The following is a 6,000-nucleotide window of genomic DNA, read 5'->3' on the forward strand; positions in this document are numbered from 1 at the left end:
TACTCACTGAACCCAGCCAACAACTCTAGGAGGTGAGGCACTGCTATCACCTCCACTTTACAGGACAGAAAAGCTAGGATTCATGATTGAAGTCTCAAGGTCATGGGGTTGGGCAGTGGTAGAACAGAGATTTGAACTCAGCTTTGCCTGACTCCAGGGTCCATGACCTTAGTCAGGTCACCTGCAGCCCTACCCCCACCACCCACCCATCCCCCCTCCCCCAACCAGCCCCCCTCCTTCCCCAGGTGCAAGAGCAGAAGTTCTGGAGCTTGGAGAACTTATTAAACATAGATTGTCAGGCCCCACCCCCTGATTCAGTCGAGTTTGCTTTTCAAATAAGTTCCCAGGTGATGCTGGGGCCACTGGCCTAGGGACCACAGTTGAGAACCCCTGCCGTGGAGCAGAATGTTAGATTGCCTGTGCCTGGGTTCAAATCCTGGTTCTATAACTTGGTAGTATCACATAACCTCTTCCCTAGAAAGGCAGAAATAACGGCCATTATTTGTCACCTAGGGTTGGCGGAGAGGATTAAAGGAGAGAATGGCAAAGGGAAGGGCCCTCTCAGGGTGCTGGCACCTAGTAAATATGCCGTAAATGCTCGCCAGTGTAACAGTCCCCTTCCCAGACAGACTGGAAGCTCCCAGGAGGTGAAGGACTAAGCAGAGGACTAAAACTTGCTTTTCTCCTGTCTACCAGCCACCTCCCCAGGCCTGCACAGAGCAGGACACAGAGACGACATCTCATAACAAACAAGGAGGGACAGTGGAACAGTGTAGCCCACATCTGCCAAGGCATCCCAAGGGTCCTTTGCCCCATAGCACAGGGGTGAGGGTGGAGCCCAGGCAGCACTAAGGATCCGCAGAGAGACCTGGCCCCCAGCCTTCCTCCAGGCTGGGCCCCATCCCCAGTAACCCCTCTGGCAGCAAGAGTTGGCCTCCCAAGGTCCTGGTGCTGTAGTTTGTATACTCTTACCGAAGCATCCTTTTGGCTGCCGACCAACTCACAGTCGTGTTGTGCTGTGTGACCTTTAGCCAATCCCTAGGCCTCTCTGGGTCTTATTTTCTTCACCTGAAAGTCAAACAAGAACTCAACATAGTAGTTAAGGGTCAGGGCTCCAGCTCTAGAATAATTGGGTTCAAACCCTACTCCTGACACTTATTGTGTGACTTTTGGCAGCTCCCTTCACCTCTTGGAGTGGCTTCAGATTCCTTCTTGGTAAATGGAATTGACCACAGCTCACAAAGATGCTGTGAGGGTTACCTGAGATGACACATATCGAGTGCTGAGCACAGTTCCCAGAATTCAGTAGACGCCAGCTATTCCATACCTACACATAATGCTGCGAGAGTGCCACCTTTCAACCACAACAAACACAATCTGCTGGCTGCCTTCCCTCCCCATCAGCCCCTCCCATGTTAGGTTTTGAGACTATCTTCACTTTGCCTTCTTCCCAGTAGGGGCTGGGGAAAGCAACTGGGAACTGTCTCCCAGGAGGAGCAGAGCTGAGCAGAAACTGGAGGGGGGGGGGGGTAATAATCAATTATCAAATTATCGACTTTTTTTTTTCAAGATGCATCCACAGCATATGGAAGTTCCCAGGCCAGGGGTCGAATCAGGGCTGCAGCTGCCAGCCTACACCACAGCACAGCAACGCCAGATCTGAGCTGAGTCTGCAACCTATACCGCAGCTCACAGCAACACAGGATCCTTAAGCCACTAAGTGGGGCCCGGGATCAAACCCACATCTTCATGGATACTAGTCAGGTTCGTTACCACTGAGAACTCCCAATTATCAACCTTTGATTTGTTTTAGCGACTTTGTGCCCTGCTAGACTGTAAGCCATAGAAAGAGCTGCTTTTGCTACCCTTTCATCCCTAGAGCCTATGACAAGAGACGAGGCACTTTATAAATGCTTGTTGCGGGAATGGAAGAGGGGCACAGCTCCTTCCAAGGACAAAATGCCTTCTGTGGAAGGCAAGCTAAGGAGTCTCCTGGGTGAGACATGGTGAGGAGAGGAGCACCCAGGGACTCCCAGATTCTGTCTTTGCATGCAAGAGCCTCAGACAGTTGGTCTCATAAATTCTTTGAATCCTGGAATCTCTGGGTGGAGAGAAACTTTGGCTGCTGCCCAGCCCCACCTCCTCCCAATAGTGCCCAGGGCTGGGCTGCAGAGGCCTGACGACCTAGCTAGGAAGGAAGGCTGAGGGAGTGGGTAAGGCAAGGGAAAATTCAGGGTGAAAAGCCAACTTGTTCATCAAGGCAGAGGACAAAATCTAAGCTCAGAGACGGTTTGATGCTGGCTCTGCTGTTTCCTGGCTTTGTTCTCTCAGGCAAATTCTTTTACCTCTCTGAGCCCTTAGTTTCCATTCCAAATGGGGTAATAATGATAACACCTAACCACATGGAACTGTCGGGAGGATTAAATGAGATAATGCATGAAACTAAGCCAAGCCCATAGTAAACGCTCAAAAACGTCCATTATTAACATTATTATTTTGGGGGAGGGCTACTAATTCACCAGGGACTCTTTTCATTTTTTTTCTTTTTTCGCAGCCGCACCCACAGCATATGGAAGTTCCTAGACTAGGGGCTGAATTGGAGCTGCAGCTGCCAGCCTACGCCACAGCCACAGCAACACCAGATTGGAATCGCATCTTCAACCTACACTGCAGCTTTTGGCAACGCCAGATCCTTAACCCACTGAGCAAGGCCAGGGATTGAACATGCATTCTTATGTATACCAGTCAGTTCTTAACCTGCCAAGCCACAAAGGGAACTCCTCACCAGGGACTCTTGCCCAGCACCTCACACCCATGTTCATCTCTGACAGTCCTCCACCTCCTTCCTATTTACAATATAGCTGATTTCCTGTAGCTTTGAAAGGTCAATGATATTTCCAACAGATATCAGACATGTTTTTCCCCATGAAGTGGCATAAATAACAAATAATATGTAAAGAAATAAAAGCAACTGGATCATTCAGAAAAGACTTGACACTGGTGTTTGGAAGAATGAGAAGAGGTGGTTGGAAGGTGGGAAGAAAGAGCCTGGGACTGGGGGACCTGGTTTCAGGCTCGGGGTCAGGGTCAGCATCAGCTTTAATGCACTGCTTGGCTTTAGGAGGACCCCTGCCCTTTGCTGACACTAAAAAAGCTGATCGTAAGGACTCTTGAGCCCCTTCCATTCCCCAGGGCAGAGGCTCTTAAACCCGTAATGACCCAAACATGCCCCCTCCTCAGAAAGGGGAACAGGTGAGACAGACCCATGCCAAGCCAGGATGCCCCCCATTTCCCCCACTTTGGCCCAGGTGTTCTACATTCACCCAAGCGCCCCTGTGACCAGGCCCCAACCAGCTTAGCTGAGCCCTTCCAGGCAGAGAGCTAAGCACACCACACCCATTAATCCTCCTCGGTACATCCAGAAAAGGAGAAAAATAGGTGCCAGAGATGATAACTAACTTGCTGAGCAGGACTGAACCCATATTTAACACCCAACATGTCACTGCTGTTTTTTATTTTTATTTTTTAAATGTTTTCTTTTTACTGCCGCACCTGCAGCATGTGGAAGTTCCCAGGCTAGGGGTCGAATAGGAGCTGCAGCTGCAGGCCTATGCCACAGCCATAGCAACACCAAATCTGAGTCGCATCTGGGACCCATGCTGCAGCTTGCGGTAACACCCAATCCTTAACCCACTGAGCAAGGCCAGGGACTGAACTCACATCCTCACAGATGCTATGTCATGTTCTTAACCCACTGAACCACAATGAGAACTCCATTGCTTCTTTTTAAAAAAAATTTTAATGGAGTTCCTGTCTTGGTGCAGCAGAAACGAATCCGACTAGGAACCATGAGGTTGTGGGTTCAATCCCTGGCCTCGCTCAGTGGGTTAAGGATCTGGCATTGCCGTGAGCTGTGGTGTAGTTCACAGATATGGCTCGGATCTGGCATTGCTGTGGCTCTGGCGTAGGCTGGCAGCAACAGCTCTGATTAGACCCCTAGCCTGGGAACCTCCATATGCCATGGATGCAGCCCTAAAAAGACAAAAAGACCCCCCAAAAATGAAATGAAATAAAAATAAAAAAGAATTTTAGGAATTCCTGCTGTGGTGCAGTAGGTTAAGAGTCCAACTGCAGTGGCTGGGTCCTGGTTTGATCCCTGGCCTGACACAGTGGTTGCCCCAGCTGTGGTGTAGGTCGATCCCTAGTCTGAGAACTTCCACATGCCATGGGTAGCAGCCAAAGAAAAGAGAAAAATCAAAAAAGAATTTTATTCATCAGGACAATCCTATCATTACTCCCATTTTACAGGTGAACAGTTGTCTTCCTCAACTTGAGCACTTCACAGTAAGGAAACAGACCCTAAGAAGTGGCTTGCTAAGAATCAGAGCTGTGATTTGAATCCAGGGTTGTTACAGCGCAATCTGCTGTGTCATAATAGGCCTCTTCCTCTCTCTGGAACTGTTTTCTGTTGGGGGTGCTAACTCCGAAACCTCTAAGATCTAAATTAGGGAGTTTTCCTGCTCTGAGCCCAGGTCCCCACCCAGAAGCCTAGAACATCTCCATGGGCCTGGGTGGGAGAAGAAGGGCAGGTGTAGCAGTGACCGTCCCGCCCGCGGGCGGGGGATTGGGGGGGGGCTGCCGCCAGACGCACAAAAACAACGAAATAAATCAGGACCAGAACCTCCTAATCCTTCCCGGCTGTGACGGCTACCGCTCACCCGGCCTGGGCCGCCATCGCCTGGACTGCTCCCCGGGCCTGGGAGGGGGGACAAGGCACCGCCAAGAGCGCAGAGTCCCGCCAACAGGATCGGAGCGATGCCCGGCCGGGCGTCAAGGCGTCCTCGGCTCCCGAGATGGGGGGTAGCGGGGGAGGCCCTCCCGCCAGGGTGACTCAGGCCTCCCAGACCCCCTCCAGGATAGGCAGGTTCCCGCGCCTCGGTCTATTTTTAGAGACTGCTCCAGGCCTGAGCGCAGAGGGGAAGAAACGCCGGCCTCGTGGCGGTGCAGGCGTCTGACCCGCTCCTCCTGTTCGGGGCTTGAGCCCCAGAACCTCCAGCTGTCTATCCAGAAAAGAACGGACACCCTTGGGATCGCGGGGGGCGGGGGGGTGGGGTGGAGGTGCAGGCCCAATAAATGCATTCCCTCCCCATCCCCCACGCCCGCCTTCCTCCTCCCGCTCCTCAAAGCCTGGCAGTTCCAGGGAGCTGGGCGCGGCCTCCCGAGAAAAGACCTTTGTTAAGTGGGGCCTGGAGCCTTCCGACGGTCGGTCTGTCTGGCTATTGGACTGAGGGCCAGAGCGGGCGGGGCTCCCGGGCGACCGCAGCGGCTGGGGCGGAGGGTGGAGCCGCTGGAGGGCTGTGCGGAGGGTGAGGGGAGGATGCGACCGGGTTCGGGAAATCCCCACCCCACCCCCATCGGCCACGCCCCTAGCTCGCCTTGGGCCACACCCACCACCCGGGGGCCTTTCCCTGACTCCACCCTAGGCCCCGCCTCCTATCTGGCTCCGCCCAGAGCCAACCTTGTATCCTGGCCCCAGGGTCCAGAGAGGCCTGGATCCCTGGCCTCTAACAGCCTGGGACTGGTGCTGGCCCCCTCTTCTGGCGGCCGGGACAGAAGCGAGGGAAACGGGAGCCTCCTCCGCCAGCGCGGGGTCGGGGAAGAGAGCGTCAGGGAGTAACAATGGCGCCATTGACGGGGAGGCCTCTAAAGCTGAGGACGTATCTGTCTGTGGAAGCCAGGCTGTCTTGGAGGCTGAAGCGGTGGAGGCAGCCCCGAGTATGCAAGCACCCCTGTATACGCGGGCACAAAGCCGGGCACGGGGGCACTTGGGGCAGAGGTCTTTGGCCTGTTGCCCCTACTGCTGGGTGCCCTAGAGACTGAGGGCACATTCCTGGGGAGTGGGGGCAACTGCTGGCCCCCAATACATGCGCCCTTCTGGCGACTTCAGCGATGCGGGGTTTGGAGAGGCGCAAGTGGAGGCCCATCCCACCGGGGGTTGAG

At 53.8% G+C, this 6,000-nt stretch overlaps 1 protein-coding gene across 7 annotated transcripts in view; it reads right to left on the minus strand.

Annotated features, from left to right (window-relative positions):
• The window catches only part of COL16A1 (collagen type XVI alpha 1 chain), a 65,871-nt gene extending 60,503 nt beyond the window's left edge, over positions 1 to 5,368 (minus strand). For 6 of the 7 annotated variants that reach the window (XR_014807386.1, XR_014807393.1, XM_084963671.1 and 3 more), the window contains exons 1-2: positions 5,231 to 5,368; positions 973 to 1,068 (exon numbers count right to left, since the gene is read on the minus strand). The gene's annotated coding sequence lies outside the window, so the exon portion shown is untranslated. Of the gene's footprint in view, positions 1 to 972; positions 1,069 to 4,681; positions 5,061 to 5,230 lie in introns of all 7 variants that reach the window. The other variant, XM_084963669.1, reaches the window with a different exon arrangement.
• Positions 5,369 to 6,000: the final 632 nt, after the last annotated feature.

The sequence above is a fragment of the Sus scrofa genome, chromosome 6 (assembly GCF_054392235.1).
Source record: "Sus scrofa isolate SSC_HxYL_T2T_F1_AM1 chromosome 6, Sscrofa_HxYL_maternal_Yorkshire_Landrace_v2.0, whole genome shotgun sequence".
NCBI classification, from domain to species: Eukaryota; Metazoa; Chordata; class Mammalia; order Artiodactyla; family Suidae; genus Sus; species Sus scrofa.